The 25,282-nt window shown below is 50.4% G+C and overlaps 1 long non-coding RNA gene across 2 annotated transcripts in view; it reads left to right on the forward strand.

Moving 5' to 3' along the window:
• LOC142819352 (uncharacterized) overlaps positions 1-25,282 on the forward strand; it is a 31,099-nt gene continuing 5,817 nt past the window's right edge. The window contains exons 1-3 of one of the 2 annotated variants that reach the window (XR_012897227.2): positions 29-1,363; positions 2,648-2,779; positions 5,639-7,475. This is a non-coding gene — a long non-coding RNA (uncharacterized LOC142819352). Of the gene's footprint in view, positions 1,364-2,647; positions 2,780-5,638; positions 7,476-25,282 lie in introns of those variants that run through there. The other variant, XR_012897228.2, reaches the window with a different exon arrangement.

Below are 25,282 nucleotides of genomic sequence, written 5' to 3' on the forward strand. Positions count from 1 at the left end.
TCCGGGGCCAATCTAGACGTGCTTTTGCGCAAAAAAGCCCCGATCACCATTTTCGTGATCGGGACTTTTTTGCAGAAAACAAATCTGAGCTGTCTACACTGGCCCTTTGGCGCAAAACTTTTTTTTTAAAAAGGGTTGCATAAAAGGGACTTTTGCCCAAACGTCAGCAGCATAGTATTTCTGCAAAAAGCACTGATTTCTTACAGTAGGAAGTCAGTGCTTTTGCGGAAATTCAAGCGGCCAGTGTAGACAGCTGGCAAGTTTTTCCAGAAAAGCGGCTGATTTTCCGGAAAAACTGGCCAGACTAGACACAGCCAAAGAGTGGATGGGGAAGAGGGAGTTCTTTCAAAAGAAGAGGAAAGAGGAAAAAGCACAGGTGCTGTGGTGGCCATTCTGCCCATAGTAATCACAGCTTATATGTGAGATAGCATCCATTCCGTGTGGACACTCTTTTGAAAAAGCAGATTGCTTTTTCTATGCACTTTGACAGTGTGGACGTGCTCTTTCAGAAGTTTTTTTGGAAGATCTCTTCCGGAAAAGCTTCTTCTGAAAGAAGCCTGCAGTCTACACGTAGCCCCTGTGGTATGGGCTTGGAGGCCGTGCTACAAGAACGAGACCCTGCAGGGTATGCACATGTGTACTCCTACTGATGTGGTTTCACAGGCTGATGTCTCATCATCCACCCTCATTAGCAATAATTGCTGTGCACGGTGAGAACTCTGGAGCCGCCAGCTATCCAATGCGATACAACATTATTTGCTCAGGCGGGTGAGTCTTGGACCATCCTCTCTTGAAATGGTCATTGATCCATTCAGAGATTTGTATCAAACAGACTTGGGATGCTGTAGGTGGCCCAAGCACATGGGACAGTCCAACCCTGCTACTCTGGTGTGTAGCCATACAATAAAACACCATCACCCCACCCCCTCCACAACCAGATTTGCCTGTGGGAGCAACATATGGATCCTACTTTTGCAGTCCAGGAACATCACCAGTGCCCATTGGCTCATCTGAAAAACCATGAAAGATGACAACAGAGTGGTCTTGTCAACAATGGGGACCTGACATCATCCTGATGCTAACTATGACAGCCCTTGTTGCCCCGGATCGCTCGGCCGTGTTTAACACTATGGGTGCTAGTCTTTAGAAAAATCTGACCATTAGTGGTTGTGACAGGGCACTTGCCCTGCTCTGGCCCTTTAAGGGCAAAACCCCAGCCCTGAGTGAGGGCTGAGAGCAAAGCCCCAGCTGAGGCAGTTGTGGCTCATGAGGGCCCAGCTGGGGGCTATATAAAGAAGGACTCCTGGTAGGAGAGAGAGCTGACAGCTGCTGTGGAGAGAGAGCAGTAGGACCTGACTGCTAGGTAAGCAGGTGGCTTCCTGGAGGGGGAGCAGTGCTGGGGAAGGATGGCAGGGCTGGGGAAGCTCTCACCAAGCAAGCTCCTAGGCTGTAGGGCCTGAAGCAGCCAAGTTAGGCAAAGGCAGCAGGTCCACACCCCTTTGCCAGAGATGGGTGGCCATTATAGGCTGCAGTTTGCCCTAAGGCAGGGGCTCGATGAAGACTGGCAGTGGGTCACTGAGGCAAGGTGGGTAAAGGGGAGCTGGGTGTTCCCTGGGAGAAGAATTGGGTGGCCCCTGGGGGGGTGGACCCTGGAGTGTGCAGTTGGGTAAACAACAACTCCTCCTTCTCCTCCCTCCCCCCCCGCCCCCCAAAAGGGGCTTAGAGAGGCTGAGCTATGCCTACACTGGTGGGTTCTTGCACAAGAATGTGTCCATGCTGCCATGTGCTTTTGTGCAAGAGCATCCATGGCAGTGTGGATGCTCTCTTGTGCAAGAAAGCTCTGATGGCCATTTTAGCCAGAGGGTTTTCTTGCACAAGGAACCCCTGCCGCACATCCACTCTGCCCTCTTGCGTAAGAGGGCTTATACTTGTTGGAAAAGAGCATAGCTGTTGCGCAAGAATCCTGTACTGTAAATCTTCTTGTGCAAGACCAGGCAGGCCCTGTGGACATGCTGGGGGTTCTTGTGCAAGAACAGCTGTTCTTATGCAAGAACCCACCCATGTAGACATAGCCCTGGAAGGCAGAGTCCTGAAGAGGATGCCCTGGTCAAAGATGAACATGGGGTGACACCAGCTAGAGAGAGGCATCCAGTAAGTCAACACACTAATCCCCAGAGCAACCAGCTGGAGGCGCCATGGTGCTGAGTCTGCCCCATGACTGTGGTACAAGAGCAGATGCTGGATGCTGAGGACTTTGGAAAATCTGATGCATAGTACCTTCCAGGGTTGTTTTAGATCAAAACCGTAGAAAGGCTCATTAGAATTGCTCCTGTGAAGGCTGCCCTGTCCCCTATGTTTTGTGAAACCTGTTACTGTCTGACAGCAGCACTTATGTCCTAGGCCTCTCAGGTCCCTGGCACCATGGTACTCTCCGTAGTTTGAAGTGTTGATCAAATAGCGCCACAACAGCATTTATCCCATGACATTTGGGTATTAACTGGGTTAGGCCATGAGACGGGGGAGGGGGTTAATTTAAGTTGTGAATGGGCCACATTGCATCAAACACCAGCAGCGGCTCTCGATCCAAATGCAGGGAGGGGGAAGCCAGCTTGGTTCAAAGTCTTCACTGTTTTCTTTGCTGTTTCAGCCAATCGGATGGGCTGACACCGGATGGTGGCTGCCTGCAGCAGCTCCCAGCCTGTGGATAGGGTGAGGTGCATGCTGCTAAAATGGACTTAGTGGGGACTGAGAAGGCTGGTGCAGAATGTCAATGATAACGGTACCTGGCTCGTCTTTAGCGCTTTTCATCACTAGCTCTCCAAGTGCTCCACAGGGGAGGCCAGGCACATTATTCCCATGAGTCCTGCAGGGAGACACTTTCTTCTCCAGGAAGAATTTTCTTAGACCGGTAGAAGCTAGAGATGGAAAGGACCCTTCTCTCCCACTAACCAGTGCCATATTATTCCCTGCGTGTCTGGGCTTCTAGTGCTTTGGCCAAGTGATGTTTGCATGTCCCAAGCAAAGGAGCTTCCATTGCTGCCCACTGGAGACTATTGTCCTACAGTGTCCAGCATCTCCCTGTTAGGAGGCATTCCTCCGGACAGGCAGCCTCTGACACCTTGAATCACTCTCATGCCTTTGCATCCTTCTGCACATCACATGGCCGTTGGTGAGCATGATGTCACAGCATGTTAAGCAAACTACATACTATCTAGCGCCTTTCAGCATTCCTCCAGAAATCAATCCTTCCAGCCCTGGGGATCATTCTAGTGCTCGCGTCTGAACTCCTTCAAGTTTGCCAACATCTCTCTGATTTCAGCCAGCCAAGAACTGAGTCCAAGGGTCTGCTCAGACCTACACAGAGGAGGACTTGATCTCTAGAGTCCTGCACAGATACAAAATGGCTACATCTAGACTGGTGTGATTTTCTGCAAATGCTTTTAATGGAAAAGTTTTCCGTTAAAAGCATTTGCGGAAAAGAGCGTCTAGATTGGCATGGATGCTTTTCTGCAAAAGCACTTCTTGAAGAAAAGCGTCCGTGGCCAATCTAGACGTGGTTTTGCGCAAAAAAGCCCCGATCGCCATTTTCGCAATTGGGGCTTTTTTGCGCAAAACAAATCTGAGTTGTCTACACTGGCCCTTTTGTGCAAAAGGACTTTTGCCCGAATGGGAGCAGCACAGTACTTCCGCAAGAAGCACTGATTTCTTATGAGATCCTCAGTGTTCTTGCGGAAATTCAAGCGGCCAGTGTAGACAGCTGGCAAGTTTTTCTGCAAAAGCGGCTGCTTTTGCGGAAAAACTTGCCAGGCTAGACACAGCCAATATGTATCCGAATCCATAGCCTCAAAAATGAACTACAGATATCTGCAGACATGGATACCTGCGGATACAAAGTAGATCTCCACAAACTTGCAGGGTTCTAGACTCAAAATTTGTGTCCACATTGGCATCCATATTAGTAGTCAATTAACCAATAAGCAAAACCCTATAGGTTAATGCTATAGACTACACACATTCCCCCCCATTCCGCCAGTACATTTTTAGCAGTCTGGCCAGCAGCCCAGCTCAATCCCAGTTTGTGCTGGATCTGGGTCCTACTCCTGCTGCAGCTCTGCAGTTAACGTGTATTAGGAGCCAGGCAGCCTGGCTCAGTTCCAGCTCACGCTGGGTCTGGGAGCTTAGAGTCCTCCTCCCTCTGGACAGGAGCTGCTGCCACCTTGTGCTGCTGCTTCTGATATAGAGGCGGCAGCACGGAGTGACAGGGGGAATTCCCCAGGAGTGGGGCCGGAGTGCACTGGCTGTCAGTCCCATCTCTGGGGGCTATAGAATAGTCGAGTAACCAATAAGAATTCATGAGGTTGATCGACTATTCAATTAACCGATATTTAACATCCCTAATCCATATCCCCAAAAATGAGCTATGAATATCTGCACTGACATCTGCAGATGCGGATACTTGTAGCTATAAAGCGGATCTCCACGGATTTGCAGGGCTCTATTGATCTCCTTGCTCAGCAACTTGACCAATGTTCCCTCTAATGGAGTTAGAACATTGGAATTCTAATGGGACACTGGGATGGGTTCCCTAGGGAGGGGCTGGAATCTTCCTCCCTTGATTCCCGTGTGTGTGCGGAGCCCCAGCATTTGCACTGCCCCTTTGTAAGTGCACAGAGGGATTGAGGCCGGGTTGAGAACATTGGAGGGAAGCTACGAGGTGAATGCGTCTTTTTCACAGCACGCCAGCCCAAGAGACCTTTGCTCTACTCAGGGACCCAGGCCGGGAGCTCCCGTTGAACTGGGCAGCTCCTAGACCTTTAGCGGAGGCTGTTGAGTGCTGTTTGGGGCACAACCATTCCAGGCAGCCCCTTGCACAGGACACCTAGCTATGTCCCTCCCTCCCTGCCACACCCATCCACGCTCACAACTGAGGGGAAGCAACAGCGCAGTCAGAGAGCCTACTGGGGCTCGGAGGGCTGCCCAGTGTAGCAGTGGGGCTGGGAGGAGCACAGAGCTCGGGGAGCCCCACTCTGGTGTGAGCCGACAGATCTTCAGTCCTTTGACCTTGCACAGGCAGATCTGCAGACTCCGTGGGGAGCCAGGCGAAATCAGCCAGGCGAGGGAGTCGAAATCTGCTCCCTCATCTCCCCGCCGCAGTGCCAGCACTCTCCTCTCCCCGGCTTCGGCTTCCTGCAGAAAAGATGCTAATGAGGGATCCATTAGCATCAGTTGCAATCTCATTAGCATATTTTCTGCCATTTCTTTTGGCGCAAGGGGTTGTTGTGCAAAAAGAAGCAGTGTGGCCTGGGGGTTTTCTGAGCAAATAACCCTGTTTTGCTCAAGATCCTTATGTCTGTCCCGGGGAGGCGTAAGGATCTTGTGCAAAACAGGGTTTTTGCGCAAAAAAAAAAAAGTCCCCACGGCTGCTTTTTGCGCAAAAACCCCTTGCGCCAAAAGAAATGGCAGAAAATATGCTAATGAGAACATGACTTATGCTAATGAATCCCTCATTAGCATCTTCTCTGCAGGAAGATTTCGCAGGGATGATGTAGCCCTGGAGAACATCTGGCTTTGCTCTCTCCAGCACCCGGCCCTGTTTAGAGGGAGCCCTTTGGCTCACCCGTCTCTCTTCCATCCACAGCCTGGAAATGTTGCTGGAGGCCAGCTTCTGAATCCAGGGAGCCGCTCTCTCTTGCCCACCAGGCTGGGGTTTGTTCCTTTCAGCGCCTCCAGCCTCCTCTCCCCCATGGCAGCAGCACATGCGGGGGGCTTTGGCAGACAGCCATGCATATGGAAGCCCAAAGAGCTGTGGGTAATTGGCAGCTGACTGGCCTTCCTGTTGGCTTTAACCTGCGGCTGGCGAGGCTGATCTGCAGCGTCTCAGGCTAGAGGGAAGGACTCATCCGGGGTCACCTCAATCGATATCTCATCTGCAGGCTCTCCTAGCGGAAGTGATAGTATATTGGAACATGGTAATGGGTCTTGTCTAGTGGAAAAGGCTAATCTTCCCCAGCTGTACAGGCTCTCTGCAGGTGTCCTTCAGCTTTCTCCCTCTCGGTTACCAGGGGCCTTGCCGCTTACAGAAGAACAGACTTTTTTTTTTTTAAAGCTGCAGCAGCCCAATTTATGGCCGGTTCCTTCCAGCCAGAGCAGAACGAACACGCCCCGCCCCCGACTCCTGTTGTCGGATACGCTGGGCCACCTCCCACCCACGGCCTGCCCCCTGAGAGCTACCATGGGGGCTGTGCTGTGCTGGGGGTGCTGCCCCTCTAAAAGGAACAGGAGGCTCCTGTCATTGTGAAAGCCTGAGGGTCATGCACAGCCAGGATATGGACAGCGCTCCTCTCCCCGGCGGAGGGTCCACCCGGGTGCAGCTGATCCGCTGCCCCAGAGCAGTAAGGCGCCGCCTCCGTTGCAGCAATGGGGATTTGAGGAGCCACCCAATGGGCACAACAGAGGCCGGAGTGTCTCCTTCCAAAGAACTCTGGGTAATGAGGAAAGAGGTGGCTTCCCCCCATAGCCTCCCCCACAACAGCGCTGGCTGAGGGTTAGCCGAGCAGCTGGTGCTCATTCAAACTCAGAGCTAAACATGGGTGGTGGGTGAACCTAGGCCTGGAGGCAGGGTTGACAGGTGTCTGGTTTTTGCCCCGACAGTCCGGTACTTGTGGCCCCAGCGGGGGCAGAGGGAGTGGGGAGCACGGGGATTTAAAGGTGCAGTGACTTTTTTTTTCTTGCCGGGTTAGGGATTTTTTGGTGAAAGTATCTGGCAACCCTGGCTGCGGGAAGGGCCCCCTCCAGCCTGCCTCTTCGTGCCCCCTGCAGTAGCCAAGCCTCTCCACCACTGCAGGGGCAAATCTCCAACCCCCCTGCAGGAGCCACCCCAGCTCTGGAGCATGGGGGATGCGGAGTCCCAGCCTCCCCTGCCCCGGAGTATGGGGAGGGCAGGAGGCACACGGGTCCCAGCCTCAGCGTAGCGGCATCCCGGGAGCCATGCTGAAGCAGGCGGTGGAGTGTGGGCGGGGCCATGCCTGGCAGCTTGGGAAGGCCATGCCTTCCCCTGCCTCTTATACCCACCCATAGAGCTAAAGAAGGGGAATGCTTTTTACCTGGCCAGCCTAGGTGTTTCTTGTTCAGGGGCACAGCCCGTGACTACCTCTTCCAGGTATCCACTGCCCCCGGGGTTAGCCCTGCCTCTGGCAGTTGGAGGGCAATGGGGTTACTACCATGCTTCTGAGCTGGAGTAACTGCTTCGCATCTGCCTCCTCAGCAGCTGACCGACCCAGAGCCTGTCATCTGCAGCGGATCCTGGTGCAACTACCAGTGAGCAGGAGCATGGTGGCAGCACACCTGTTCAATGGATAGCCTGCTTTGCTTTTAGTGTATGAGCAAGTGAGGCTAACATGGGACCACGAGAGCCTTCTAAGAGTTCTTGTGTTCTGGCAGATTTCTTAGCATGATGGAGAGTTTTTCCAGATAAATATTTTGGGCCTGTTAGAGCTGTGTGGTCTAGTGGTAAGAGCACCCGGGTGGGTGGCGGAATGGCACTGTATGTGAAAGATAATGTAGAATCAAATGAAATAAAAATATTAAGTGAATCAACATGTTCCATAGAATCGCTATGGATAGAAATTCCATGCTCCAATAATAAGAAATTAGCAGTAGGGATATATTACCGACCACCTGACCAGGACAGCGATACTGACATAGAAATGCTGAGGGAGATTAGAGAGGCTACCAAAATAAAGAATTCTATAATAATGGGGGATTTTAATTACCCCCATATTGACTGGATACATGTCACCTCAGGAAGAGAAGCCGAGATAAAATTTCTCAATGGCTTAAATGACTGCTTCTTGGAGCAGCTAGTGCAGGAACCCACAAGGGGAGAGGCAATTCTCGATTTAGTCCTGAGTGGAGCGCAGGATCAGGTCCAGGATATAACCGTTACAGGACCGCTTGGGAATAGTGACCATAATATAATAACATTCAACATTCCTGTGGTGGGAAGAACACCTCAGCAGTCCAGCACCCTGGCATTTAATTTCAAAAAGGGGAATTATGCAAAAATGAGGAGGTTAGTTAAACAGAAATTAAAAGGCACAATGACTAGAGCCAAATCCCTGAAAGCTGCATGGAAACTTTTTAAAGACACCATAATAGAGGCCAACTTAAATGTATACCCCAAATTAAAAAACATAGCAAGAGACCTAAAAAAGAGTCACCGTGGCTTAACCACCATGTAAAAGAAGCAGTGAGGGACAAAAAGGTATCTTTTAAGAAGTGGAAGTCCAATCCTAGTGAGATAAATAGAAAGGAACATAAACACTGTCAAATCAAGTGTAAACAGGTAATAAGAAAAGCAAAAAAAGATTTTGAGGAACAGCTAGCCAAAAACTCAAAAAGAAATAACAAAATGTTTTTTAAGGACATTAGAAGCAGGAAGCCTGCTAAAAAACCTGTGGGTCCCCTAGATGATTGAGCTATAAAAGGAGCAATCAAGGACGATAAAGCCATTGCGGAGAAACTAAATGATTTCTTTGCTTCAGTCTTCACGGCTGAGGACGTTGGGGAGATTCCCGAATCTGCACCGTCCTTTGTGGGTGATGAATCTGAGGAACTGTCCCGGATTGAAGTGTCATTAGAGGAGGTTTTGGAACAAATAGAAAAACTTAATGTTAACAAATCTCTGGGACCAGATGGCATTCATCCAAGGGTTCTAAAAGAACTCAAATGGGAAATTGCTGAGCTATTATCTGTGGTTTGTAACCTATCCTTTAAATCGGCTTCCGTACCTAATGACTGGAAGGTAGCCAACGTGACACCAATATTTAAAAAGGGCTCTAGAGGCGATCCTGGCAATTACAGACCGGTAAGTCTATCTTCAGTACCGGGCAAATTAGTCGAAACAATAGTAAAGAATAAAATTGTGAAGCATGTAGAAGAACATAATTTGTTGGACAAAAGTCAACATGGTTTCTGTAAAGGGAAATCCTGTCTTACTAATCTGTTAGAGTTCTTTGAAGGGGTTAACAAACATGCGGACAAGGGGGATCCAGTAGATATAGTATACTTGGATTTTCAGAAAGCCTTTGACGAGGTCCCTCACCAAAGGCTCCTGTGTAAATTACATGGCCATGGGATAAGAGGGAAGGTCCTTTCTTGGATTGAGAACTGGTTAAAAGACAGGAAACAAAGGGTAGGAATAAATGGTAAATTTTCAGATTGGAGAGGGGTAACTAGTGGTGTACCCAAAGGGTCAGTCCTGGGACCAATCCTTTTCAACTTATTCATAAATGATCTGGAGAAAGGGGTAAGCAGTGAGGTAATAAAGTTTGCAGATGATACCAAACTGTTTAGGATAGTCAAGACAGAAGCAGACTGTGAGGGACTCCAAGAAGATCTCACCAAACTGAGTGATTGGGCAACAAAATGGCAAATGAAATTTAATGTGGATAAGTGTAAAGTAATGCACATTGGGAAAAATAACCCCAACTATACGTACAGTATGATGGGGGCTAATTTGGCTACGACAAATCAGGAAAGAGATCTTGGAGTTATCGTGGACAGTTCTCTGAAAACTTCCACACAGAGTGCAGCGGCAGTCAAAAAGGCAAATAGGATGCTAGGAATTATTAGGAAAGGGATAGAAAATAAGACCCAGAATATTTTACTGCCCCTGTATAAAACTATGGTACGCCCACATCTGGAATACTGTGTACAGATGTGGTCTCCTCACCTCAAAAAAGATATTTTGGCCTTGGAAAGGGTGCAGAAAAGGGCAACTAAAATGATTAGGGGTTTGGAACAGGTCCCATATGAGGAGAGGTTAAAGCGACTGGGACTTTTCAGTTTAGAAAAGAGGAGACTGAGGGGGGATATGATAGAGGTCTATAAAATCATGAGTGGTGTGGAGAGGGCTGATAAAGAAAAGTTATTTATTAGTTCCCATAATAGAAGAACTAGAGGACACCAAATGAAATTAATGGGGAGCAGGTTTTAAAGTAATAAAAGCAAGTTCTTCTTCACACAGCGTGTAGTCAACCTGTGGAACTCCTTGCCAGAGGAGACTGTGAAGGCTAGGACTATAATAGAGTTTAAAGAGAAGCTAGATAATTTCATGGAGGTTAGGTCCATAAAAGGCTATTAGCCAGGGGATAAAATGGTGTCCTTGGCCTCTGTTTGTCAGAGGCTGGAGAGAGATGGCAGGAGATAAATCGCTTGATCATTGTCTTCGGTCCACCCTCTCTGGGGCACCTGGTGCTGGCCACTGTCCGTAGACAGGATACTGGGCTAGATGGACCTTTGGTCTGACCCAGTATGGCCGTTCTTATGTTCTTATGTTCAAGGAGCCAGGTGGGTTCAGCTCTGCTTATGACCCCTTGTGTGACGTTGGCCATGTCACTTCCTATGTTCCATGCCTCAGTTTCCCCAGCTGTAGAAGGGGGACAGTAAGTCTCACTTGCTTTTTTAAAGTGCTCTGAGCTCAGGGATGAAAAATCCTGCATTAATGCTGCTAAGTAGCACAGTAGTGTTGTAATTACCGCCTTCTGCAGAACTGACGGAAGTCAGGTGACATCTGGGTAATCTCGACTAGATTGTAAACCAGGTCTTCAGGGCAGGGCCATGTCAGCACCGTACCTCGTGCAGTGAGCTTCCCATGCTGGGGCAATGGCTACCAGAATGCAGATGATAATAGCAACCGATAGATTCTTGGTACTCACGTCAAATGTACCTCAGGGGCTTAGGAGCCAAGACCCATTGTCAGAAGTGACTTAGAATTTGGGAGCCTAAGTCCCATTGGCTTTCAGGAGTCACGACTGAAAATGGAGCGGAGGCACTTACACGACTTGGGTGCTTTTGAATTGTTACCCTGCGTCTAATGCACCTGGGTTGTGTCTGCATTGGGCAAAGGGGCCCCGAACGGTTAACAGGAGACCACGAGATGCCCCTGAGTCCTGCACGGTTCCCAGGCCTGCAGCCTGACGTGCCGATTAACTGTGTGTTACGTTGCCACGAGAGCAAAAGCCCTGGGTGGAGCTGGGTGCATTTAGCCAAAGGCTTCGCAGGGGAGCGGGGCGAGGGGGCGTCTTTGTAAACCCCTTAACAAGGTGGCTTTGTCTAAACATTTAACAAGGCTCCCTCTTGCTGCTCCCTGGGAGTTTCCCAAAGCGGGCCTGAGAGGCCTGAAAGAGCCCATTATACTCTTTCCTGGGACACGCTGCCATGGGCGGTGGAGGGAGAAGGCTGGCTGGGATCAGAACGACACAAGGGCAGATCTGCACACCCGTTACAAAAGGCTGCCCTGAGGGGACAGACAGTCAAAGCTCCGCGGCAGCCCAGAAAGAGACAAGAGGCCTACACAGGAGGCTGGAAACGCAGAGCGGGAAAGTCCATCTGGTCACTCAATAGCAGTGGTCAGTGACCTACTGGGGCTTTGTGAGGGCTTCCTTCTGGCCTGCCCCTCCCCCCACCCCGCCCCACGGACGGGAGCATGAGAGTCGTGGTTATTTGCAGGAGAGCCAGGTATGGTGGCTGGTAACTGGAGACCCCAGCTGTTAACGGCACCTCCCCCCTCTCCGCTCACTTACTGCCTGCCTCTCGGGTTCTCAGGGCACATGGGTGCTCCCGGAGGTTGCAGAGGTGACCTTTGCGGTCACATGAGCTGCTTCTATGGGTTGCTCTCCCCTGGCCTTCTCTCCCCCCTCTCTCCCCACTGCTTCTGGCTTCAAACCACATGATTATGGGGAAACCTTTGCGACCAGGATATGGCTTCTTTGTGGGTCACTGCAGAGGGGCAGGAGGAGAGCGTGATGAAAACAGACTGCGGCAGGGCAGGCGGGTCGCAGTGTATCTGTGGAGGGGGAGCCATTATATGGCCGACATTCCTATTTATAGCACCTTCCCCCCACAGAGCCAAAAGCTGGAGGAAGCCGATGGCAAACTAGAACTAGACAGAACTTCACCCCGTGGCATAGTGGCCAAACAAGGAGAGATGTCCCTAGCCCCCCCCGATGAGGAATGGCGGGTATTCGAGTTTACCCTCAACTACCCTGGCTTCCCACCTCAGTGAGATGCTGCCCCAGCTAGGGTGGAAGGCGACAGGGGCGTAGCGATGTGCAGCGACACACCCGCTCTGTGCATGTGAAGAAGCACATCGCGCCCCCTGAGTCTGCCGGGTGAATGTAATTACCTGGGCTGGACTGCAGCTTAAGTACCAGGGCTCGCCCCCCTTCTCCGCGGAAAAACGGTGTCTTGGAGGTGCTGGAGGATTTGGGGTAGAGTCAGGGATTGGGGGGTTTTTTACTCCCTCCACTAAAATAAAGGTCCCCTTGCTGTGGTGCTGGGAGATGCTTTGTTTTGTCTCCAGCGAGGCCAAGGCCATAACGTTCCCACTGCTGAGCGTCCAGGCGCTCTCCTGAGCATGCTGCAGCGGGTCCCCCATTCTGAATGGGGCGTCTCCGGAGCCTGTCTGGGCTGGGGAGCTACAGAAGGAAGCACTTCGAGACCCAAGCAGCAGTGGCTACAGAGCATTTACAGAAATGAGTCTTTGTCATAGGTGTAGACGTCACCAGCACCAGACAGATTTGAATCTGGGTCCTGTGAAGCTTAGTATAGGATCCTCTATAGCTTGAGCTACAAAGCCAGCTGGCGCTCAGCCTAGGTTGTAAGGGCCTCTTGATCTTATCTGTTGCTGTGGTCTAGGTGCCACTGCAGGGGACAGTGAACCACACTAGGGATACATCTACACTGGCAGCTTCTTGTGCAAGAACTCTTTTGTGGAAGAGTTCTTGTGCAAAAAGTCTTCCACAAGAGAGCGTCTACACTAGCATGTGCTTTTGTGCAAGAGCACCCATGGCAGTGTGGACACTGTCTTGTGCAAGAAAGCTCTGATGGCCGTTTTAACGATAGGGGCTTCTTGCGCAAGAAATTCATGTTGCCTGTCGACACTAGCCTCTTGTGGAAGAGCTCTTGCACAAGAGGGCTTATTCCTCGTGAGGAGAGGAATAACTCTTCCGGAAGAAGCCCTGTTTTACAACACTGTACTATAAATTTACTTCTGGAAGCCTGCTTGTGCAGTGTAGACAGCCAGCAAGTTTTTGCGGAAGAACAGCTGTTCTTGTGCAAGAAGCTGCCAGTATAGACCTAGTGGGGGTGTGGGTTACATAGACACTCCTAAATGAGGTCCACGCAGTGGTTAGGGGGCTAGCCTAGGATCTGGGAGGCCCTGATGCAATTCCCTTACAGGCTTGCTGTGCGAGCTTGGGCACATCACTGAGTCTCTCCTTGCCTCAGTTTCCCAGCTGGGAATGGGAAAACTGCACTGCCCTGCCTCCCAGGGACATTCAGAAGGTAAATATAGTCAGGACTGTGAAGTGCTTTGAGAGCGATTGATGAACAGTGACATCAAAGAGGTAGGTATCATATTATCTTTAACTGCTCTGTAGGCAGTTAGGTGCCTAAGTCTCCTCCCTGAAAGTGAATGGAGCTGAGGCTGCTTCTAAGTCATTTGGCACTTCTGAGAAATATCCTCTTTGTCATACAGCGTATTAGAGTAGGATAGTCCCCGCCTGCTGTGTCGCCCACCTTACACGCCTGGATCAGCTTTACCAATGCAGCTGGACCCCTGCGTTACTGGTGCAGCTGGCTGTGTTGTCTGTGCACTCCAGTTGCTGGACTTGGAGCCCATGTGCTTGCACAGCCACCTTTAGTGGTGCAAATAAGGGAAGTAGCAGCAGGATGCAAAGTTCTTGTCTTTGTTTGGGGGGAAGTCTGGGTGCCTGTAGACTCGCCCAAGCCAGCTGGGATGACTGTGCCAGGTAGGTGGCAGAAATGGGGTGTGGTGGGCACCGGGCAGGCTCATGAGCTGATTGGAGTTGCCTGAGTGATTTCTGCTGCAGGCAGGCAGCCTGGTAGGACACCCCCAGAGTTACTCCCCAAGGGTGCAACCACAGGGAACTCCAGGGAAGAAGGAGGGGTGTGCAAATCTGAGAACAGCAGGCTGGAGACACGCAAGGCCTAGGAAGGGGTTGCTATAGAGAGAGCGTTCAAGGGGCTTTGCAGCGTGTGTTGGCTTGAGCCTGCAGGCTCCCTCCCACTCCCACCCCCACCCCGGGAGAAGGAGCCGCGGCCTAGACTTGCTGCTGGCAGTGCACATTGCAGATTGATACGGCAAAGGCTCAAGGAGAGTTTGAAGGTCACTCTGGGACTGTTGCTTGTTTTCTCAACTTGAAAGCGCTGGCGTGTTCTGCAGAGAGCTTGGAGGCCGGACACAGAAGCTGAGAGGAGGGGGAAATTCCACTCTCCACAGAGAAGACTCCAAGGCAAGCATAGGTATGGGCAGGTATCTCCTTACTACATGCTGCCTTGGGATTCCCAGCTGCCTCGGTAAGCTCTCCTGTGGCACGAGAGGGATGGGGGAGCAGTCCAGGAGCTGGCCCTATATCTGTAAGATCCTATTCCACAGGTCACTGCCCATTTCCTGCACAGTCGGCTCCAGCTCCTGCTGACGCCAAGCTGGTCTCGTGTAGCCACATGGGCCTGAGCATTCATGTCCCAGTGCTGGGCTACAGATGGGGATCCCCAGGACCAATGGCGTGCACTCCTCCTGATGGCTAAGGAGCTGTTCCCAAGGGTTTCAGACTCGCCTGAGGGGGAGAGGTTGGCACTCGAGGAATGATGGGCCTTTCTCCAAGCAGTTGGGCTGGAGAGGCCCTCAGATGGTGGCTTGCACCTGCTTAGTGTTAGCTAAGACGGTGCCTTGACACAAGTGCAAGTCACAGGGCCCCAAGTCTGCAGTAGGAGCAACCCCACCCCAACAATGTTCTTCTGAGAAGGTCCATTCTAGTGGGGTTGCCAGCCTGGAGACCCTCCATCTGCCCATACCTGTGAAACCACCACCAAGCAGATTTGATCTCTGGAGCGTAGTATTGGAGCCTCTACAGCTTGAGCTACAAAGCCAACTGGCTCTCAGCCGAGGCCGTAGAGGTCCCTTGTTGTTATCGCTCATTGCAAGTGGTCTAAGTGCCACTAGACGGGACAGTGAACCGCACTAGGTGTGTAAGTCACACCTGCAGAGAGCCACTGTCCCCTGAGCCAGGCTCACTGCTGACCATGTTTCGTTAAGAGCATTTCTCTTTACGAATCAAGCTGTAATGTCAATGTCCCAGGCCTCCCCCAGCTCCATCTGCCTCTCCACCTCGTACTAACACAGCTTCCTCCCCCATCCCCGCGGCTGCCCCTCCCTCGCAGAGGGACCACCACACAGATTTACTGTCACACATTAAAACCGTGTGTTAGCAGCAGGGTCAGCGTGTCATGGTAGCCCCGCATCGATTTGTTATTAGCTCCCCTTGGCGAAAGCACTTTGGCCCCTGCCCCTAGGAGTTGTATCAAGCTTCACAAGCCCTCTCCGCCATCTATTTCCCCATCCAGCGCTCTCCAGGGGAGTGGGAGGGAGACAACGAAGGGAAAACCTCCACCAAATACAACTTCTGTTGGCAAGCATGGAGGAGGTCTAAATCGTGGCCACCGGGCGAGCTGCCAGCTGTGCTGTTGAACTCCTGACCTCGGCAGGAGATGTAACACGGCTCCCTGGTTTATCTCGATCAATATTTCCATAAAAAAGGGGAGACGGGGGGGCTCGTAGAAACCCCACCCTGACCTCTGCTTGTTTGCAAGAGGGAACCATAAGCCTCCCGGCTGTTTTTTTTTTTTTGGCTTGGTTTGGACTGCTTTTCTCTGGAGGACTCTGGAATGGGAAGGCCAGCGGCCATGGTAGGGTAGGCAAGGCCCAGACAAGACCTGCAGGGTTTGTAGGAGTCTGGAGCATGCAGACCTTCAGGTTCTGGGCTTGGAAAGCTTTCAAGCTCTGTGGGCTTCGAAGGTTGACTGGCTACTCTAGGCAAAGCTTGGGGCGGAGATGCCAAGATGCTGTGTTCCCTCGCTTCAAAAGTCTAAATACCGGCTAGATGCTTATTTGCAACCTGGGGCTGGTTTACATTGGGCTGGTGCGGAGCCTAGGCATGTGCCTCTGAGATGCATCCCCAACACAAAAGGCACAAGCCCTTGTCCTTTATGGAAGTATTTTCTAGAATTTAATAGAACACAGAATCCTTTCTGTAGGGAACCATCCCACGGAACTTAATAGAGACTCATATCTGGGGCTTAAATTCTCAAAGAATTTCCCAGAATCCCCCATGGGAGGAGTTGTGGCTCAGAGCTTCAGCCCAGAAGGTTTGAATGCAGTGGCGGATATAGGGCAGGGCGAGCGGGGTGGCTACCCAGGACCCCGCGCTTCAAGAGGCCCCGCGCATGCGCCGTGTCAAAGAGGGAGGGGGGGCCCTGCGAAACTGTGCTGCCCTAGACCCCGCAAAACCCTCATCCCCGCCCCTGTTTGAACGTATTTACCAGAGCCGCTCCGGCTGAATGTAAGCCCAGCTTTTATACCCCCCTGGATTCTGTAGGCTGGTTCAAAAGCCGGGACAGGAAGAATCTACAAATCTCCGTTAAATTCCTTAGGTTTTTAGAGCTGTTTCCATACGACCTGATGACAATGGCAACTATTATTATGTCTGTCAAGCATCCAGCACAATAGTGCTCTGGGTCCAGAACTTATTGCACTATGCCAGCAAATAACAATGTCCATTATTTGCCATATCATCATGCAGCACAGGCACAATGTGACCCTTTAGCACCACGAGCTAACAAAATGTGCATTGCCCCAAAGAGCTTCCGGTCTGACATTGCTGCTTTTTCAACTCCAGCTGGTGGTTGGGCTCAGTGGAGGAATTCCTGAGTGGAATTCTCTGACCGGGCTTCTGCAGGAAATCAGCCTCGATTAGTGGTCTCCAACCTTTTTAAACACAAGATCACTTTTTGAATTTAAGTGAATACAGAATCAAACCCCAATACCCTGGCCCCACGTCCTTCCCCGTCCCTTCTCTGAGGTCCTTACTCCACTCACCCCATCTCTGAGGCCCTGCCCTGTTTACTCTGTGGAGACGGGTACAGGGCTTTCTATCGATTATTCAATTAGTCTATAAGGGCACCTCCACCTTTGAACTGTAGCAGAAGCCCCGCAGGGAGCACAGGGCCAGCAGTGGATTGACCCCACACTCCCTGCAGCGCCTGAGACTTTGAAATGTACAAGAGCCCCCGCTCGTGCCGTTTCCTGCTGTGCCTTTACCTCCCCTACCCCGCACTGTCCTCGCCCAAACCTTCCCTTCCCTGGAAGCCAATATGAGGAGTTTTGCATGGTCCCAATCCTGCGAGCACCTGTGCACTTTACTCATGTAACTGACTTGAATGGGATTACTTGTGTGAGTGACATTATTAGGGTGACCATCTGTCCCGTTTTTACTGGGACTGTCTCTTATTTAAGCTCTCTTCCAGGTGTCCTGACTTTTTTTTGTTTTGCTTCTGTACCTAATGCCTGGAAGATGGCTAATGTGACAGCAATAGTTAAAAAGGGTGCTAGAGGTGATCCTGGCAGTTACAGACTGGTAAATCTAATGTCAGTACCGGGCAAATTAGTTGAAACTATAGTAGTGAATAAAATTGTCAGACACATAGATGAACATCATTTGTTGGGGGAAAGTCAACATGGTTTTGTAGAGGGAAATCATGCTTTACTAATCTACTACAGAATCAGTGTTTCTTGTGCAAATACTCCAACACTCCTGCTCAGGGATAAGCCCTCTTGCGCAAGTATTCTTGTGCAAGAGGGCCAGTGTAGTCAACCACATTAATTTCTTGCGCAAGAAAGCCCGATGGCTAAAATGGCCATCAGAGCTTTCTTGTGCAAGAGAGCGTCTACACTGGCACGGATGCTTTTCCGTTAAAAGTATTTGCACAAAATTATGCCAATCTAGACACCGCCTATGAGGCTATGTCTACACTACGGGGTTTTTCTGGGATACCGCTGGTATCCCGGAAACACTCCACTGCGTCCAGAGGACACATCTACTCTTCCGGTTTTTTTTGTGGAAGAACAGACATATTCTTTCGGAAACCCTGTCTTCCTCCTCCCACGAGGAAGAAGGGCTCTTCCGAAAGAGGAGGCTTTTCCAAAATTTGGCCCAGTGTAGATGGGCCAAATTTTGGAAAAGCCTCTTTTGAAAAAACTATCAGAAAAAAATGACTGTGGTGTAGACAGAGCCTGATGGGGACTAATTTAGCTACAACTACTCAAGAGAGAGATCTTACAGTCATTATGGATAGTTCTCTGAAAACATCCGTTCAGTGTGCAGTGGCAGTCCAAAAAGCAAACAGAATGTTAAGAATCATTTAAAAAGGGAGAGAGAATAAGACAGAGAATATCTTATTGCCTCTATATAAAACCATGGTACACCCACATCTTGAATACTGCATACAGATGTGGTCACTGCATCTCAAAAAAGATATATTGGCATTGGAAAAAGTTCAGAAAAGGGCAACAGAAATGATTAGGGGTTTGGAACAGGTCCCGTATGAAGAGAGATTTAAAAGAGTTGGACTTTTCAGCTTACAAAAGAGGGAGACTAAGGGGTTTTATGATAGAGGTCTATAAAACCATGACTGGTGTGGGAAAAGTGAATAAGGAAAAGTTATTTACTTATGCCCACAATATAAGAACTAGAGGTCACCAAATGAAATTAATAGGCAGCAGGTTCAAAACAAACAAAAGGCAGTTTTTCTTCACTCAGCGTGCAGTCAATCTGTGGAACTCCTTGCCAGAGTATATTGTGAAGACTAGGACTTTAACAGGCTTCAAAAAAAAAGAGCTAGATAAATTCATGGAGATTAGGTCCATCAATGGCTATTAGCCAGGATGGGTTGGAATGGTGTCCCTAGCTTCTGTTTGCCTGGAAATGGATGACAGGAGAGGGATTACCTGTTGTGTTCCCTCCCTCTGGGGCACCTGGCAATGGCTACTGTCGGCAGACAGGGTACTGGGCTAGATGGACCTTTGGTCTGATCCAGTATGGCTGTTCTTATGTTCTTATGTTTTTTTAAAGGGGCAAATTGTCCCATATTTGCACTGCCCTGCTGGTCCTTGAGTCCCCCGGTCAGCTCAGCCACAGCAGCCTTCTGTCTGTAGCTGGCCGTAAACACAGGCTATGTCTACACTGCCAGCTTTTGGTGGCAGAGAGTATACAAATGAAGCTCTGATTAGTATTTTATCATGCTTCATTTGCATAATCTATTCGATCCATTTTTGCACAAGAGTTTTTTGCACAAAAACAAGCAGGGTGGATGTTTCCTTTTTGCACAAAAAAACCTTTTTTTGCACAAGATCCTTATGCCTCTCCCACAAAAACAGCTTGTTTCCAGGCGTCCCCGCCACCAACATGAAGCCCCATGTCGCTGCAGAGCTGGGTGTCCCCCACTGGCAGGCTGAAGTCCCTTTCCCTGGAGCCCCCCACTGTCTGAAGCCCCCATCTCTGCAGCAGCCCAGTTCCCTGCAGCCCCCACTGCCGGCTGCAGCTCCTATCTCCCCCACGCCAGTACCCCCAGTCCCTGGTGGCCCCCTGGTGGCTCCTATCACCGGCTGCACCCTCATTCCCCTGACTGCCCCATTCAGCAGCCCCCAACCCTGGTGGCCCCCCACCTCCCAGTGGTCCCAGTCCCCAGCATGCACTTCTGCTGAAGCCCCACACCTGCTCCTGCGTGCCTCCAGAGCCCATGGGCAGAGTCAGAGCCAGATTAACCTTCTGTGGGCCCAGAGCCAAGCTTTTTTGTGGGCCCTCAGGGGGGTAACGGAGCCTGGCATTGGGACGCCAGTCCCCAGAGCCAGGGGGCAGCCAGAGGCAAAGGGGCATGGATGGCAGGGGCAGCCTTGCTCTGCCCAGGCCAGTGCAAGGGGATTATTTACAAACTGGCAGTTCTCAGGCCCACAGCGGCCTGGCCAGACCTGTGCTGCCAGCATGTCCCTTTCCCCTGAGGGCAGGGCCATGCCATGCCCCACAGCCCCACATGCCCCACAGCTGCAGCCCCTATAGCCAGAACCAATGCCCCAACTGGCTGAGCCATAAGGAAGATTGAGACTGGGGAGTGGAGGGGAGTTTCCAACTTGCTTGCATTCGCAGCTCAAAGAACTGGGGTAAGACAACCTGCCTGAGTTTCCTGTGCGCTGGTTGGCCATATTGTGACAGAGTGATTTGGGCCCTGCGCTGAAGGAAGAGGGGCAAAGCGCTTTCCCGACTGTGTTAACCATTGTTTAACAAAAGTCCCAATTCCTCTGCGATGGGTGTTAAATAGGGAGGAAGCTGTAATACCTCTGTCCGGGCCAGCCAGGTCATTTTAGTGCTTGCAGAGTGGGGAATCAATAGACCAAAAGCCCTAAGTGCAGCTTCAGGCACATCATTTTATGCCAGGATCGAAGGGTGGGATGGTTAAGGGGCTAAGAGGAGCTCCCTTGGTATTGGGGTGGGGCAGCTGGAGGACATGAAGTGACTTCACTTTCCTCAGGCCAGCTGTGCATCTCCCTGTTATCTGCACACAGCTGGGGCAGGGGTTATGTTCCTACAAGAACCATCATGTTTTGACTCCTGCTTTATTTTCTGAAGTGTTTACACTGCAGGGGGCGTCCTCTACTGAACACATGTACATGATTATTGTTTTATTCGTACGGGGGAGGTGCCCGGGCTCCCTGATGTGACTGGGACTACCCTGTTCTGAGCACTGGGCAAACATAGGCTAGGCAATCTTGTCTACAGCTCTGACCCATCCAGTCCTTTATGACAGGGGGGAGTTTTCATCTTGGGAAAGAGATGACAACGGTGGGAATATGATAGAGGACTATAAATTCCTGAATGGTGTGGAAAAAGTGGAGTTATTTACTCCTTCCTGTAACACAATAACTAGAGGTCACCAAGGCTGTGTCTAGACTACATGCCTCTGTCGTCAGAGGCATGTAGATTAGACACATAGGCAAAGGTAAATGAAACCGCGATTTAAATGATCGCGGCTTCATTTACATTTACATGGCTGCCGCGCTGAGCCGACAAACAGCTGATCAGCTGTTTGTCCGCTCAGCACGCTAGTCTGGACGCTCCCCTGCCGACATCAAAGCCCTTTGTCGGCAGCCCCGTTATTCCTCGTGGGATGAGGTTTACCGGGGCTGCCAACAAAGGGCTTTGATGTCGGCAGCGGAGCGTCCAGACTAGCGCGCTGAGCGGACAAACAGCTGATCAGCTGTTGGCTCAGCGCGGCAGCCATGTAAATGTAAATGAAGCCGCGCTCATTTAAATCGCGGCTTCATTTACCTTTGCCAAAACAACAAATCTACATGGCTCCGTCAACGTACCCCTAGTGAAATGAATAGGTAGCAGGTTTAAAACAAACAAAAGGAACAGACACAAAGCACAACACAACACACAGTCAACCTGTGGAACTCTCTGCCAGAGGATGTTGTGAAGGGTAGGACTTTAACAGTGTTCAAAAAAAACTAGATAAATTCATGGAGGATAGGTCCATCAATCACTACTAGCCAGGATGAGCAGGGATGGTGTCCCTAGCCTCTGTTTGCCGGAAGCTGGGAATGGGTGACCACTTGATGATTCCCTGTTCTGTTTGTTCCCTCTGAGGTGCCTGGCACTGGCCACTGTTGGAAGACAGAACACTGGGCTAGATGGACCTTTAGTCTGATCCAGTATGGCTGTTCTTATGTCATGCCAGGCTTTCAGACTGCAGTACTACAGGTCAGCTGCCTTCCTGTGAGAGGGCTGGGTGAGCGGGCAAAAGGGCCTTGGACTAAAGCTACCTGTTAATACAGAACACTACAGAAACAAAGCCACAGAGAGCGCTTTGGGGGAGATCTGCAGGGCTGTAAAGTGGGGGCTGATGCCATGCTGCTCATAACACAATGGAGAGTAGTGGTAATGTCTGAAGAGTCCTGCCCCTGCTATGGAATGGAGCTGGCACTCCACCAGGGCCAGATATAACCATGGCATCAGCCTTAAAGATCTTGAGCTATGCAGAGGCCTCCAGCTTACCAAGTATCTCACGTCCTGGGCCGTGGGCTGCTGGATTTCTCTCCTCTCTCACAGAATCATAGAATCATAGAACTGGAAGAGACCTCAGAAGGCCGTCAAGTCCAGCCCCCTGCCCAAGGCAGGACCAATCCCAATTAAATCAACCCAGCCAGGGCTTTGTCAGGCTGAGACTTAAACACCTCTAGGGATGGAGACTCCACTAGTTAACCCATTCCAGTGTTTCACCACCCTCCTAGTGAAATAGTTTTTCCTAATATCCAACCTAGACCTCCCCCACTGTAACTTGAGACCATTGCTCCTTGTTCTGCCATCCATCACTACTGAGAACAGCTTTTCTCCAGCCTCTTTGGAACCTCCCTTAAGGAAGTTGAAGGCGGCTATCAAATCCCCCCTCACTCTTCGCTTCTGCAGACTAAATAGACCCAACTCCCTCTGCCTCTTCTTGTAGGTCATATGCTCCAGCCCCCTAATCATTTTGATCGCTCTCCGCTGGACCCTCTCCAATGCATACACATCCTTCCTGTAATTGGGGGCCCAGAACTGGACACAATACTCCAGATGTGGCCTCACCAGAGCCGAATAAAGAGGAATAATCACATCTCTGGGTCTGCTGGCAATGGTCCTCTTAATGCAACCTAATATGCCATTAGCTGTCTTGGGGCACTCCACTAGAAACTGACCACCATCCTGACATTGAGCTGTTGATCACTACCCACTGGGCCCGACCTTCCAGCTAGCTTTCTATCCATCTTACCATCCATTTAGCCAATCCACATTCCCTTAACTTGCTGGCAAGAATGTTGTGGGAGACTAAAGTCAAGGTATATCACATCCACTGATTTCCCCATATCCACAGAGCCAGTTACCTCATCATAGAAGCTAATCAGATTGGTCAGGCATGACTTGCCCTTCATGAATCCGTGCTGACTATTCCTGATCACCTTCCCCTCTTCCAAGTGCTTCAAAAGGGATTCCTTGAGGATCCCCTCCATGATTTTTCCAGGGACTGAGGTAAGACTGACCAGCCTATAGTTTCCTGGATTGTCCTTCTTCCCTTTCTTAAAGATGGGCACTACATTTGCCTTTTCCCAATCATGTGGGCTCTCTCCTGATCTCCACAACTTTTCAAAGATAATGGCCAAAGGCTCCTCAATGACATTTGCCAACTCCCTCAATACCCTTGGATGTATTAAGTCCGGACCCATGGATTTATGTACGTTTAGCTTTTCTAAATAGTTCCTAACCTGTTCTTTCCCCACCAAGGGCTGTCCACCTTCATCCCATATTGCGTCACTTAGCGCTTTAGTCTGGGAGCTGATCTTGTCTGTGAAGACGGAGGCAAAGAAAGCATTGAGTACTTCAGCTTTCCCCACATCATCTGTCACTAGGTTACTGCCCTCATCCAGTAAGGGCCCCACACCCTCTCTGATCACCTTCTTCTTCACCATAGTGCCTTCTCCCTATTCCTGTTTCTGTAGCGTGCCGAGACTTCACCAAGCATAAACTGCATCCTGTCCACAGTTTGGAAGAGGGTAGGAAACCAATGGGTTTGGCAAAATGGCTGGGCAAGAAGGAACATTAGGTCTCTGCCATCTTCTTACCAGCTGGCCTAGCAAAGCTCTCTGGCTGGAAGCCTCTTGCCTGTTGCCTCGCTGGTCATGTGCCCCTCGCTTGGCTACAGGCGCGTGTGAGGTCTGGCTTAGGGAAGAGGCTGATTGAATTGTTGGCTTGCAGAGTGTAGGACTGAGGGGGCGAGAAAGCAGAAATTAGTTTTGATTCAAGTCCTGCCCTCAACCTCCATCCATATTTCTATCCTGGCCAGTGATGTCAGGCCTGGAAATGTGGGGCCCTGACTCAGCAAACGGGGAAGTCAGTGAAAATCTTTCCCTTGACTCCAGCACATGCTCTCCTGAGCCCTGAGTAAGTAACGTTCCTCCAGCCTGGTTTCTTCCCCCCAAACGCGCCAGCCTTTGCTGAAATCCTTCCCAGCTAGTCTGGCCCCATCTAGGCCCAGAGAAGTCCCGTGCATTGAGGGATGTCTCTGACCAGTTGGAAGAGCTGACCAATGCATCCAACTGGGTTGCAGTGGAGAACATGACAGGCACAACTATCCTCATGTAATATCAGCAAAGGCGGGATGCAGCTGGGGCCTGGGCAAAAGGGAATACGGGTCTGGCTTTGCGGGGTTTTCACCCACTCTGCAGCCAATCTGAGACTGTATAGAATCTAGCCAATATAGAAACTAGCTGGAGGCTCTACCAGGAACTCTGCCTCCTGCTTTTCAGTCTTTCTCGCTATTTACCAGTGATTTTTGTCCTTGGCCGGCTTAACAGCTGAAAGAACTTGTATTATATCACAGATAGGCAGCTATTAAAGGGAGAGTGGCGCGCATTCTGCTGGGAACAATGCATGAGTTTGCTAATTCTGTTATATTTTATTGGCACTCGGGTCCCATCTGGTTGCCACAGTTTGCTCCAATGTCTCCTGCCATTATGCTACCACTTGCCTGTCTGGATTATTCTCTCTCTTTTTCCCCCTCCTCTTCTAGCTTCTTTTTTTTTTCCTTTCCCAAAAGCCGAGCCGAACTTGCTCAATAGCGTGATGTCAGATGTGTTCAAAACAGACCAATAAAACCTAATGCATTTCCCCCTTTTGTCTGTCAATCTCTCTAGTGCCTAACATTTTCCTCTCAGAAAGCCACTTAACACACATCAGCAACAATCCTACACAAAACAGCCACTTGTTGGCTAATTGTGCTGTGTGCCTACCCACTCTAGTGCTCTATTTCTTGGGCTGCTTTTGGGAGGCCCGATCCTGCCGAGAGCTGGCAGGTTTTAAGAGCCCTCAGCTCCAGGCAGGAATAGTAAATGGGAATTGAGAGTGCTCAGAACCTTGCAGAATTGGACTCCATTTCAGCCTACATGGATGCTGACAAGGAAGGATGTGCTGCAGAATTCGAATGTAGGTTCTAATCCCGACTGTTTCACAAACTCGCCCTGTGACCTCGCCTTTAGCTTCATGCCCTGTGCTTTTGCTGCTTTGTGTCCTGAAAATGTATATTTGTTTGTAGTATCTGCTCTTCTTGCTTAGTCTTCAGGCCTGGTCCACTCTGCTTTCCAGGAAGAGTTTGTGGACAATAGGCGATCCGGGAGGATTGTGACATCACAGGTATCGAGGGAGTGGGATCTAGTGAACTGTGTGGGGTGGAGATCTTTATCCAAGCTGCTTCCATAATGTTTGTGGCTTTTTGACTAAAACACCCAATAGATCAGTGGGAAAACAAGACTGTTAAGACGTCAGGCCCCCAGGCC

The sequence above is a fragment of the Pelodiscus sinensis genome, chromosome 23 (assembly GCF_052426305.1).
Source record: "Pelodiscus sinensis isolate ZL-2025 chromosome 23, ASM5242630v1, whole genome shotgun sequence".
Classification (NCBI taxonomy): domain Eukaryota; kingdom Metazoa; phylum Chordata; order Testudines; family Trionychidae; genus Pelodiscus; species Pelodiscus sinensis.